The 14,773-nt window shown below is 37.0% G+C and overlaps 1 long non-coding RNA gene across 1 annotated transcript; it reads right to left on the bottom strand.

The window, feature by feature from the left end:
• Positions 1-428: 428 nt before the first annotated feature.
• Positions 429-3,090, bottom strand: LOC144705914 (uncharacterized). Its single transcript, XR_013582148.1, has 3 exons — positions 2,812-3,090; positions 945-1,009; positions 429-771 (listed from the first exon to the last, which is right to left on the bottom strand). It is a non-coding gene; the product is annotated as an uncharacterized LOC144705914 (long non-coding RNA).
• Positions 3,091-14,773: the final 11,683 nt, after the last annotated feature.

Raw genomic sequence — 14,773 nt, forward strand, 5'->3', positions numbered from 1 at the left:
AGCTTTGTCTTTCTCAACCTCTAGATACCTCCTCCAAATTCCCGAGCTCTGTCACACCTACGATTCTATGTTTTTCGCGCTTGTAAAACATTGCAGATGCAAAATTGATCCAATAATTACACACAGTGCCTTCTTTTTTCTGCTCTCCATGCAAAGTTAGTTTAGCACTACATAATCTGGTAGCACACCCTTCAAAGAAAAAAAAACGAATGACATTCATAATCTCTCAGGAACACTACCTCGACGCCGTTTCTAGAAATAAAACCCACCGTATTCTCTCAAGTTGAAGGAGAAATGCAAAAACAAGCCTGTTTAATAAATTTATCAAAAGTTGGAAGCGAACGCTCCATGATGTCAGTCATAGATAGAAACACGATTCAGTCGAGGAGAATTCTATTTTGTGATGGCTCTAAAATAATGGAGAAAGCTTATTATATTTGCAAGCGTAATTACCATTAAGAAACTATCAAAAGTTGAATGTGAAAAATAGGTTACAGGTAACGTTATAGATAAAGCTTAGTGCTTGTACATTTGGTACTTTCTGCATTTAGGACCCTTTTGTAAGGGTCCCATGCTTGCGTCGGGCTGAGGCTGAAGAATTACTTGGTTCAACGTTTTTGATAGTAAAAATAAACTGATGCGAAGGAAATTTTAAGCAAAAATATAAAGTCAATCCGACGGACGGCAGACAGCCGTCTACATACATTGGACAAACAAACTTTTAGCTCGACGTAGAAATTTTAATATCAACTCCGTATGCAATTGTAAGTCCTGCGAAGAAATTTTTCTTATTCTAATATCAACCCTTCTCTTTAACCAATACCCCTCAAGAAATAGAACGGTTAGTCGTGCTTGAGGTAACAATATCTCTTGTAATTCATGAAATTGAGCCAACACAGTGATTATAATAACGTGCATTGACGTAAAAAATTGAGATCACATACCAAAAAATTCGCCCAGACTCTTTGTCGCTCGGATATGTGAGTAAACAAGTTGTCACAGAATGACGCTGAAAAAGCGAGGATGAAAAACAAAAGTTAAAAATCAAATCAGAACTTGCGTTGTAAAGACTAAATGAATATCTTACATGATCGGACTGAAAGACGTCTATTCAAGACAGCAAAAAAGTGATACACACGAGGAATTAAGGGCAAGCAAATTTACAGTGCAGCGGATAATTACGGAGAGGCGCAATATTCAAGGGAAGGCACACATGAATGCATACAATAGACGCGTCTCTCCGTCTGTCACTTTCCACAGTGTTTCTTCTTCGCTAACTCTCGCTATTTCTTCACCTGCTACCCGTAGGCTACATTCTATAGTCGCCCTATGCATACATTAGTGGAGTGGAAAAGGTAAAAATCATCGTTTGTATCCTCGGTTCTGATGGCACACTTCACAAGAGCTCAGGCAAACATCTGTTTGGGAATTATAAAATAAAAACATGCTACCATCCCATAGACCATGCCAAAGACAGTGCGTCCACTCAGTGAATGATAGATTTAGTTAAATATTTTCTCTAAAAACATTTAAATGCTTTAAAATTTTTATTATCCAATATTTGAGTGCACGCCAAATCAGATAATTCGGAAATCCAGAATAAGAACTCTACGGTAAAATGCATTACTCAATTGAAATCCTTGTTAAAAGTTAAGTTTTGAATGCAGATCCAATATACAAGACTCAAATACTTGGCCTAAAAATCCCACACTCAGAATTTTGGATGATTGTTTTTTGAAAGAATGTTAGATTATTGTTTATCGACTCCAGGATGCGAATTCTATCTATTTTGTGTCAAGTGAATACTACCTTAAGGTCTTTCTCACCTAGTTAATACTCAGTATTCTCCACTCCTTGAAAGAAATTCGAGATTTTATGAGACATGGTGTTTCATTTTACACAAAAATATGAATCTGGAGGAAACTAAGTGATCGGAAAAACCAAGCGTACCAAGTCCTTTTATTAAGGTTAATCAGTGAATTATGTTTTTAAACAAGAATAAAAAGTATCCATATTTTTCACTATCAAGCACTGGATTGTTAACTAATGGAAAATCTCTCGAGATCAAATTATGGGATTATAATAATTTTTCTTAATTTTTGTTAAGATCCGAGCATTGTACAATTGTTCATTGTGTTGCCCCTCAAAAGCACAATAAAAAACTGTGGAGCATGTTCAATGAATATAAAAGCTAACATCAGAGGATGTCAGCCAAGGATTGAAAGAACAACCCATTTAAAAAGTTCCACTGAGGAGTCTTGAAACTCAATTCGAAGATTCATTAAAGAATTTCCGTAATTGTAATTTGTGTTCTGTATTCAGGCATAAAAAAGATTCTAATCCACGAAAAAGTCTAAACAATGGTTTTAAGAATAAAAAAAGCACTCCCATATATCGTAGGTCAAGAAAAATAATTTACCACCAAAACAGATGCATTATTTTCTTCAATGCTCGTAAATTGTCGAGATATAGAAATAACCGCAAACAGTTTCATGTGTTAACACCAAATGATTTGAATACGTTGCATCGTTTTACACAAGCTTCGGAGAGAAAGATTTCAGAAGGCATAACATGCAAGAGAGGAAAATTTACCAGACCTAGAGGGCTTCGAAAGAGGAGTTTCCTTGGATATGTAAGGGAACGAACCCTTAAGACCCAATTGGAAAAGGCTGTTTTACAAACGAAGTTTGCTTCCACCATATTGACAAGAAAATTCAGCGAGAGAAATATCACAAGACTAGAGTGTTGGGCGTCCACACAAAGAATTGCAAGAGGGATACAGCGGGAAAGTTTACGGGCAAGAAATCTTACAGAGCAGTGAAGAACAGGGAGGATTGCGATGGAGATGGACCGGTCGTGCTGTCAACCAAGTTGGTAGCTTTTCCAAGAAACAAGGCACCCGTGGATGTGGAAGGCTTCGCAAGCAAGACGAGCACCTGTCTCTCAGTTTTCACAGTTTTTCACCGCCTTGCTGGCGCTATCTCTTGTGTATCTTAAAGCAACCCTGCCTTGTAATTTTTTCTGAGCCAAGATTAGAAGCGGGGTTCGAGAAGACAACCTTCAGCTTTGTCGGTTTTCATGAATAAAGCGCGGTTGAACACTTTCCAAGGATCTCTTGTTGCCGAATATCCATTTTCAAAATTCTTAGTGGCTTGGTACTGGCGAGTCTCATCACTAGCTCAGCGTCTGCATATATGATGACGTCATCGCTATGTCAAAGTGAATATTGAGCATCAAGATGAATAAAACATTGCGCGTGAACCCAAAAAAAATACCAGAGAAATGTACAAAGCAGAACGCTTCCGCACATCTTTGGGTGATTGTCTGAAGACCAAGCCAGACCCTACTAACATCCACGAGCTCCAGTTCCAAGTTTATTTTGAAACCCGATATCTGATCTGAATTACTCGTCAGGTGACATTGTTGTTCTGCTTCATTTCTCGTAACATCTCATATTATCCTTAGATGAACCGCCCATCAATAGACATCCGTGGGCGGCAATGAAGACCTTTCGTATTATTAAGAGATGGTAATAAATGAGTGGGGACATCGTCGAAATGGACATAGAAAAATCAACAGAAAGTCCTGCTGGGATTGACACTGTACATTTGGGAAAATGAAACCAAACTAGGCTGGAGTTTATGCAAACTGACTGCTGGGCAGAACAACTATTTAGGGCTTAACCTCACTTGTGCGAAATGACAATGGTTTTACACCCTTTCCGTCTTCGAAAGAGGAAGGAGAAGGAAAGAGCTGACCTGACGAGGGCAATGGGAACGGTAGATCAGCTGAAGGGGGATCGCAAAAACTTTCGTTCCACGGTGAGAAACTAGCGTTGAAGGGTAACGATAAACCTGGACTAGATAGAACAGGAGTAAAGATTTCGAGACTTCTACGGAAAATAATTCCGACGCTCGAGAAGTAGACTTTACGCCTGTAGCTTCTTCACCTTCCCGCTTCCACACGCCATAGCCAAGGTGCAACGATCTAAGCTGTAGCCAAGACTATTCCGAAAACCAATAAGACTGAATCCAAGCCACTGACAATCACTCAGTATATATTAACAAGGTTTGCGCGACAGGAAGAATTCATCATTGCACTACGTCATCTATCCATGACGTAATCAATCTGATGTCATTTTCTGTAGCACCACTCGTTCATTCAACTGAACGTCGACAAGCATCCAGGTGGGCCCCAACATACTTCCAAAAAGTCTATTGTTACCTAAAAAAACATGTTTTCATTCTCGCTCATAAATTTATCTTACTCCACCAGACCATGGCTGTTGTATGGATCGGATAATGACTCTTCTCTTATAGCCCTCCTCAATGATGAGTGTGGACAATGTCCGGGAGGAAGACTGTTGACGACAGGGGCGATGACTATTGATGACGATGTCTGATTTGTGATGATGATGGGACGACAACCATCGATAGGGGATGCCAACCATTGATGACAACCATTGATGGATGTCTGATTTGTGATGATGATGATTGATGAAGATGTTGCCACAGAATTATGGGTCCTTTCATGGGGAGAGAGGGGGGAGGGGTTTAGGGAAGAATGGGGTGTTTTCGAGTATGGGGCTCGGATCAACCAGAAGTATGACACCCTTAAGCTTCTTGTTCCTGATCCGACCTAGGTCAACCTTTTTAATCTATATCTCTCTCTGCACTGCCTCTTGTCAACCATCTCAATCTGCAAATTCCACCAATATCTTCATTCTATATTCTGATCAGTCTCAATTGTTATGTTTATATCCTACTCTATATCCCTATTGGCATCTCTATTCCATATCTATCTTCTCTATTCAAACTCTCTATGTATCATGTCTATGTCTCAGTTTATGTAAAAATATATCTCCAACTCCATATAAATATCTTTCCCATGTCTACATTGCCCATCCCATGTTTATTATAATAAGTCCCAAATTTTATGTGTAAATCATTCTTTATATTCCAATTGGCGACTCTACACCATCTCTATCTTCTCTATTCAAACTCTTTATATATCATGTTTCAATTTATGTAAATGCTTCCCCATGTCTACACTGGCCATCCCCATCCCCATTCATTATTCTGCGCATCTCTATTGATCTCCCATATGCGCACCCTTCTGCTTGGGGCTTATTCATTTTCACTGGTGATAAGCCAAAAATAGGGGTGAATTTTGCAATTTTTAATCCCTTGTCGTTGTTGATTTTAGCTTACACCATAAAATTTTTAAAACCTTAACATAAGATGCATAATGATAAGTAGAGGTATCGTCCAAGGGAAGCTATTAAGGAATTCAATTAATGATCTAATTGGACCCTAATTAGAGTTAATTCAATCTTCAATGAAGATCAAATCTCACCCCAATTAGATGAAGAATTTAGAAAGGGGGGTAGAAGAGACGCGAAGAATAGAAGAAATAGGGAGCTCTAAATTGAATTATTTGATCCAATTAAAAGTATCAAAGGAGTCAAATAGAATGATTAAGAAGGAAATTTGATTTGGTTTTAGTTGGTTTTGCGGATTTGGTAACTCAAAATATACTAACTATTAAATTATAAAGGGAAATTTCTTACCTTTTTTTGTAATTTTTTTATTGTGGACTCGGAATAGCAAGGTAAATCTCACAATCTCTCCTCTCAATCCCAGAAAGGGCTTGTACATTTTGATAAAGAAAATTTGATATAACCGATTAGGTTGACTTTCTCTCTCTAGATTTTTGTACCCTAATTGGAAGACTCTTCATGCCTGATTTAAATTTCAAATCAAAATCAAGAACATTTCAAAACCACATATCATTAAAAGTCTATAAAAACTATTAGGCTCACTTTCTCTCTCCAGATTCCAGTGCCCTAATCCAAAGACTGATATTGCCTGATTTAAATTTCCAATCAACATAAAAATATACATTTCAAAACTAAATATCACTAAAATTAGATAAAACCAATTAGGTTCACTTTCTCTCTCCAAAATTTTGTGCCCTAATTCAAAGACTCTAAATGCCTAATTTAAATTTCTAATTAAAATTAAGAACATTTCAAAACCACATATCACTAAAATTTGATAAAACTGATTAGGGTCACTTTCTCTCTCTAGATTTTGGTGCCCTAATCCGATGACTGATAATGCCTTATTTAAATTACCCATCAAAATAAAAATACATTTAAAATTTTAATATCTCACTAAAAATATGATATAACCGATTAGGTTCACTTTCTCTCTCTAGATCTTTTCCCCTAATTGGAAGACTCTTCATGCCTGATATAAATTTCAAATCAAAATCAAGAACATTTCAAAACCACATACCACTAAAGATTGATATAACCGATCAGGGTCACTTTCTCTCTCTAGATTTTGGTGCCCTAATCCGAAGACTAATAATGCCTGTTTTAAATTGCCCATCAAAATAAAAATACATTTAAAATTTTAATCTCACTAAAATATGATATAACCGATTAGGTTGACTTTATCTCTCTAGATTTTTGTACCATAATTGGAAAACTCTTCATGCCTAATTTATATTTCAAATCAAAATAAAGAACATTTCAAAACCACATATCACTGAAATTTGATAAAAATGATTAGGCTCACTTTCTCTCTCTAGATTTCAAAGCCCTAATCCAGAGACTGATATTGCCTGATTTAAATTTCTAATCAACATAAAAATATATATTTCAAAACTACATATCACCAAAATTTGATAAAACCGATTACGCTCACTTTCTCTCTCTCAAATTTTGTGCCCTAATTCAAAGACTCTTAATGCCTGATTTAAATCTCTAATAAAAATTAACAATATTTCAAAAGCACATTTCACTAAAACGTGTTAAAACCGATTAGGCTCACTTTCTGTCTCTAGATTTCAGTGCCCTAATCCGAAGACTGATAATGCATAATTTAAATTGCTAATCCAAATAAAAATACATTTCAAATTTTAATATCCCCAAAATTTACTATAACCAATTATGCTACCTTTCTCTCTCTAGAATTTTTTGCCCTAATTCAAAGACTCTTCATGCCTGATTTAAATCTCTAATTAAAATTAAGAACACTTCAAAACCACATATCACTAAATCTTGTTAAAACCGATTAGGGTCACTTTCTCTCTCTAGATTTTGGGGCCTAGTCCAAAGATTGATAATGCATGATTTAAAAAGCCAATCCAAATAAAAATAAGTTTTAAATTTTAATATCACTAAAATTTGATACAACTGATTAGGCTCACTTTCTCCCTCTAGATTTCTATGCCCTAATTGGAAGACTCTTAATGTTTGATTTAAATTGCCAATGACAATTAAAATATATTTCAAAATTTAATATGACTAAAATTTATAAAAAAATGATTAGGTCACTTTCTCTCTCTAGATTTCAGTGCCCTAAACCAATTTAAATTACCAGATTTAAATTTCTAATAAAAATAATACAATATATTTTAAAACCAAATATGACTAAAATTTAATAAAACCGATAAGGCTCAGTTTCTCTCTCCAGAATTTTGTTCACTTATTCAGAGACTCTTAATGCCTGATTTAAAATTTTAATTAAAATTGAATTTTTTCCAAAATGACATATCACTAAAATTTATTAAAATTGATTGCACTCACTTTCTCTCTCTAGATTTTGGTGCCCTAATGCAAAGACTGAAATGCATGATTTCAATTGCTAATCGAAATAAAAATATATTTCAAATTTTCATATCACAAAAATTTTATGTAACCGATAAGGTTCACTTTCCCTCCCTAGATTTCATAATGACTGATTTAAATTACCAATCAAACTAAAAATACATTTTAAATTTAAATATCACTAAGATTTGATATATTCGATTAGTTTCACTTTCTCTCTCTAGATTTTTGTATCCTAATTGGAAGACCCTTCATGCCTGATATAAATTTCAAATCAAAATCAAGAACATTTCAAAACCACATATCACTAAAATTTGATAAAAACGATTCAGCTCACTTTCTCTCTTTAGATTTCAGTTCCCATATTTGAAGACTTATAATGGCTGATTTCAATTTTCAATCAACATAAAAATATATATAATAAAACTAAATATTACTAAAATTTTATAAAACCGATTAGGTTCACTCTCTCTCTCTCTAGAATTTTGTGCCCTAATTCAAAGAGTAATAACTTATGATTTAAAGAGCCAATAAGAATAAAAATACATTTCAAATTTTAATATCACTAAGATTTGATGCAACCGATTAGTTTCACTTTGTCTCTCTAGATTTTTGTACCCTAATTGGAAGACCCTTCATGCCTGACATAAATTTCAAATCAAAATCAAAAACATTTCAAAACCACATATCACTAAATTTGATAAAAATGATTCAGCTCACTTTCTCTCTCTAGATTCCAGTTCCCATATTTGAAGACTTATAATGGCTGATTTCAATTTTCAATCAACATAAAAATATATATTATAAAACTGAATATCACTAAAATTTTATAATACCGATTAGTTTCACTCTCTCTCTCTAGAATTTTGTGCCCTAATTGAAAGAGTAATAATTTATGATTTAAAGAGCCAATTAGAATAAAAATACATTTCAAATTTTAATATCACTAAGATTTGATATATTCGATTAGTTTCACTTTGTCTCTCTAGATTTTTGTACCCTAATTGGAAGACCCTTCATGCCTGATATAAATTTCAAATCAAAATCAAGAACATTTCAAAACCACATATCACTAAAATTTGATTAAAACGATTAAGCTCACTTTCTCTCTTTAGATTCCAGTTCCCATATTTGAAGACTTATATGGCTGATTAGGTTCACTCTCTCTCTCTAGAATTTTGTGCCCTAATTCAAAGACTCAATGCCTCATTTAAATCTCTAATTAAAATTAGGATTAATAGCATGAAATGTCACAAACTTTTTCAAATATCTGAGATATATCGCAAACTCTCTAAGTGGACTCCGACATATCCTGGTTATGATGTGGAATCCACTGTGGCTGCCAGGTGGATTTCCGGCCAGATTTTGACCTGGGCGGGATCCACCTGGCAGCCACGGTGGATTCCACGTCATAACCGGGAGTAATCCTTTTTTCTCTCTATCCTCCATTAAACCTAGTTGAGAGAGAGAGCGAGAGAGAGTGGCATTCTAGAGAGAGAGTGAGAGAGCGAGAGAGAGAGGCATTCTAGAGAGAGAGACATTCTAGAGAGAGAGAGAGGCATTCAATGTTCATATTTGTTTTTCGATAAGAGAGAGAGGCGTTCTAGAGAGAGAGAGGCATTCAATATCGATTTTTGTTTTTTGATAAGAGAGAGAGAGGCATTCTAGAGAGAGAGAGAAAGAGAGAGAGAGGCGTTCTAGAGAGAGAGACATTCTAGAGAGACCCGATCGAATCGAATCGCCTGGGAGAGAGAGGAGGCACAGAAACAGAGACATAGACAAAGAGAGAGGCGAAGGTGGAGAGAGAGAAAGAGAGTGAGAGAGAGGGGGAGAGAGAAAGAAAGGGCGTCAGATTTTACGTGCTATTTGCGGTGAAATTCTTGGCGGTTTCCTCTTCGCTGCGGGAGTTCTGCGATCTAGGGTTCGTTATGCTTGTCAGGGGCTTCCTTTTGTGTTTGTCTTTGTTAGATCTAATAGCAGGCTTTGCTCAGTGAGAAACATTCTGTATTGAATGTTGGATCTTGTTTATCAGAGAGGCTTGCTCGTCAGGGGCATCTGATTATGTCATAGTGGATTCTTTTTGGCTTGGGCTTGGTTAGATCTAAATTTCTCTTTTTCTCTCCCCCACCCTCTTTCTCTCTTTCCCTCTAAATCTTCTTATTCTGCACCTCGATTTTGTTTTATTCTATTTATTTTTGTTTTAATTCTTTAAAATGTAATTCTGTTTTTCTTCTTTTAGATTCTAATTGAAACTTAGATTATGAGAGGGGGGGGGGAGAGACAAAGAGAGAGCGAGAGGGGAAGACAGAGACAGAGAGAGAGCGAGAGAGGAAGAAAGACAGAGAGTGAGAGTGGAAGAGAGAGACAAAGAGAATGAGATGGGAAGAGAGACAAAGAGAGAGCAAGAGGGGAAGACAGAGAGAGAGAGAGAGCGAGAGAGGAAGAAAGACAGAGAGTGAGAGTGGAAGAGAGAGACAGAGAATGAGAGGGGAAGAGAGACAAAGAGAGAGCGAGAGGGGAAGACAGAGATAGAGAGAGAGCGAGAGAGGAACCATCTCCCCGTGGCCGTCCAGTCTGAGAACACGTTCATGAGCCCTTCAGTCTCCAGAGTCCGCGAGAAAGCATGGATCTTGGCAGCGCTGGTTGAAGATGAAGAAAGACCCACGCCCCGGGGGATGAGAAGGGACGCCGAGGAGGTGAAGTTTGGAGATCTCCAGTTGCTTTCATGGTAGAGTGGACTTCCCAATGAAGGGCTTGGTGGGAGAGGAGTGGGTTCAGATGGGCCAGAGGAATCGACTATCTGGGGTTCTTGTAGATGGGGGAGGGAAGAATAGATTTGACAGAGAGAGGTGAGATTGAGAGTTCAGGTGAGGAAGATAGCCGCTTGCCCTCGTCCAATTGCGGCCATCTTCCCCGCCATCGTTGCTCCGGAGCCAGGCTCGATCAGCTTGTATGTACCACTTGCCCTATTTCATCAGCAGAGGCGACTAGGGTTTAGTTGAGAGCGGTGTTGAGAGATCAGGGATCGGACTGATATTATCACTCTCTCTCTCTCTCTCTCTCTCTCTCTCTCTCGCTCTCTCGCTCTCTCGCTCTCTCGCTCTCTCGCTCTCTCGCTAGAACACCTCACTCTTTCGCTCTCTCTCTCTCTCTCAACTAGGTTTGATCGAGGATAGAGAGAGAAAAGGGTTAATCCCAGTTATGATGTGGAATCCAGCATGGCTGCCAGGTGGATTCCGCCCAGGTCAAAATCTGGCCGGAAATCCACCTGGCAGCCACGGTGGATTCCACGTCATAACCGGGATATGTCGGAGTCCACTTAGAGAGTTTGGGATATACGGTGCCAAAAAAATAGTTTGGGATACATCTCATATTTTGAAAAAGTTTGGGACATTTCGTGCTATTAACCCATAAAATTAAGAATATTTCAAAACCACATATCACTAAATCATGTAAAACTGATTACGCTCACTTTCTTTCTCTAGACTTCGGTGCCCTAATTCCAAGACGAATAATGTATGACTTCATATGCCAAGCCAAATAAAAATACATAAATTTTTTTAATATAATTAAAAATTGATACAACCGATAAGGGTAACTTTCTCTCCTTAATAATCTACCCTACTTCAAAGACTCTTAATGCTTGATTAAAATTTCTAATTAAAATTGAGAACATTTTAAAACCACATATCATTAAAACTTGTTAAAATTGATTAGGCTTATTTTCTGTTTCTAGATTTTAGTGCCCTAATCCGAAGACTGATTTAAAGTGCCAATCCAAATAAAAATACATTTCAAATTTTAATGTCACTAAAATATGATATAACTGATTAGGCTCACTTTCTCTCTCTAGATTTCTATACCCTAATGAAAAGACTCTTAATGGCTGATTTAAATTGTGAATAAAAATAAAAATACATTTAAAATTTTAATATCGTTAAAATTTGATATAACCCATTAGGTTCACTTTCTCTCTCTAGATTTTTGTACCCTATGTAGAAGACTCTTCATGCTTGATTTAAATTTCAAATCAAAATCAAGAACATTTCAAAACCACATATCAATAAATTTGATAAAAACAATTAGGCTCACTTTCTCTCTCTAGATCTGAGTGCCCTAATCTGAAGACATATAATGCCTGATTTAAATTTCCAATCAACATAAACAAGTATATTTCAAAACAAAATATTAGTAAGATTTGATAAACCCTTTTAGGCTCACTTTCTCTCTCTAGAATAATGTTCCCTTAATTCAAAGACTCCTATTGCCTGATTTAAACTTTAAATCAAAATCAAGAACATTTCAAAACCACATATCACTAAAATTTGATAAAAGCGATTAGGCTCATTTTCTCTCTCTAGATTCGAAGACTTATAATGCATGATTTAAATTGCCAATCCAAATAAAAATAAATTTCAAATTTTAATATCACTGAAATTTGATGTAACCAGGTAGGCTCACTTTCTCTCTCTAAAATTTTGTGCCCTGAATTAAAGACTCTTAATGGCTGATTTAAATCTCTAACTAAAATTAAGAACATTTCAAAACTACATATCACTTAAACTTGTTAAAACCGATTAGGCTCACATTCTTTCTCTAGAATTTTGTGCCCTAATTCAAAAACTGATAAACCATGTTTTAAAGAGCCAATAAGAAGAAAAATACACATTTCAAATTTTAATATCACTTAGATTTGATATAACTGATTAGGTTCACTTTCTCTCTGTAGATTTTTGTACCCTACTTGGAAGATTCTTCATGCCTGATTTAAATTTCAAATAAAAATCAAGAAAATTTTAAAACCACATATCACTAAAATTTGATATGTCAATTAGGCTCACTCTCTGTCTCTAGATTTTAGTGCCCTAATCTGAAGACCGATAATGCATGATTTAAGTTGCCAATCAAAATAAAAATCCATTTCAAATTTTAATATCACTAATATTTGAGGTAACCGATTAGGCTCACTTAGTCTCTCTAGATATTTGTGCCCTTATTTAAAGACTCTTAATGCCTGATTGAAATTTGAAATCAAAACGAAGAACATTTCAAAACCACATATCACTAAAATTTGATGTAACCGAGTAGGCTCACTGTCTGTCTTTATATTTTTGTACCTTAATTGGATGACACTTCATGCATGATTTAAGTTTCAAGTCAAAATCAAGAACATTTTAAAACCACATATCACTAAAATTTGATAAAACCAATTAGGCTCACTTTGCATCTCTAGATTTCAGTGCCCTAATCCAAAGACTAATATCACTAAAATTGCCAATCCAAATCAAAATATATTTCAAATTTTAATATCACTAAAATTTGATAAAACCGATTAGGTTCACTTTCTCTGGCTAGAATTTTGTGCCCTAATTCAACGACTCGTTATGCTTGATTTAAATCTCTAATTAAAATTAAGAACATTTCAAAACCACATATCACTAAAATTTCTTAAAAATGATTAGGCTCCCTTTCTCTCCCAACATTTTAGTACCCTATTTAAAAGACTCAGAATCTATGTTTTAAAGATCTAGTCCAAATAAAAATACATTTCAATTTTAATATCTCTAAAATTTGATGTAACCGATTAGGATCACTTTCTCTCTCTAGATTTTTGTACCCTAATGGAAGACTCTTCATGCCTGTTTTAAATTTTAAATCAAAATCAAGAATATTTCAAATCCACATATCACTAAAATTTGATAAAACCGATTAGGCTCACTTTCTCTCTCTAGATTTCTGTGCCCTAATCCGAAGACTGATAATGCATGATTTAAATTGCTTAATCCAAATAAAAATACATTTCAAATTTTAATATCACTAAAATCTGATGTAACTGATTAAGCTCACTTTCTCTCTCTAGATTTTGGTGCCCTAATCTGAACTGATAATTCATTATTTAAAGAGCCAATTAGAATAAAAATACATTAAAATTTTAATATCACTTAAATTTGATGTAACCGAATAGGTTGACTTTCTCCCTCTAGATTTTTGTACCCTAATGGAAGACTCTTGATGTCGGACGTCGTTAGGGATGTCGTCCGGTCCATATCGAGTATGATGGCTCGGTCCTGATAAGGGATAATGGTATCGAACGTCGACGGTGTCGTCGTCCGACGGAGGCAACCCTGCGGGCTATGTAACTACGACGTGATGAATGGGTGTCCTACATGTCGTATGTGCAGGCTCCAACTTGAAGGAGGTGCCGAGCTCCAAGCTTGGACGGTTCGTCGGGTGATGGCGATGGTGTCTACGGCCAAATGGAATCTATACGTAGGGCTCGCACGTAACGGATGGTCTCGTCTGTAATGGTAAGACACTCATAATCGTTCGCAGTTTTCTATCAATACCTCTCCCACCTACCTAGCCCAAGCGCGGAGGAGTCAAATTGAAATTTAACTGCAAGGAGTAAGTAAACACGAGTCAGGAGAGGACGTCGTTCCTCGTCGGGGGGCTCGTTGTACAGAATTCGATGACAATCGGCGACGGTCGCAGCGGAAGTTGGCAAAGAGTCGCCGGAGAGATCACAGTGGCTCGACGAGCAAAGGGTGTTGCCGGAGCTACTGATAAAGGTTGGTGGAAGAGGGTTCGTGGTCGGGGATGAGAGAAACTGTCTCAAGCATAATTCTGAGCTCTGGCGCGCCCCTTTGGAGGACTGGCGCAAGCAGATTCAGGAAGGCGATGCGAGCAGCAATGTTCGGCACTTTGGCAGCACGCAGGATGATTCACAAGCGGCGATCGATAGTAGATGGTAAACAATCTGGACACGGAGGATCACCGTTCTATCGGCGGGTACTTCAGGAGTTTTGGCGGTGGACTGAAGTCGAACCAACATGGCAGTGGGTCAGATGGCTGGTGTCGATTGAGCTTCTACGGTGTTCTACAGCGGGAATTGTTGACAATGGGCATTCCTCTCCGTGGGCGAGGTGGAGGGGCCTTCAAGCAGGCTCAAGAGCCTCGTCCGATGGAAAATTGCTTGTTCCCTCAATTGGATCGATCGACGTTTTGGGATTCCAATTGGTCGGAGGGCTCGTCCAGCTTGCCAGGGTGCCCCTCAGGGGACGTCCTTTGACCCCGCAGCGGATAAACTGGCCCCATGAGAATTTGCCAGTTCCCGTTCTTTGGCGTCCGCCGGGAGATCGGGCACACCGGGAATGA

Source organism: Wolffia australiana, chromosome 7 (genome assembly GCF_029677425.1).
Source record: "Wolffia australiana isolate 7733 chromosome 7, ASM2967742v1".
In the NCBI taxonomy this organism is placed as follows: domain Eukaryota; kingdom Viridiplantae; phylum Streptophyta; class Magnoliopsida; order Alismatales; family Araceae; genus Wolffia; species Wolffia australiana.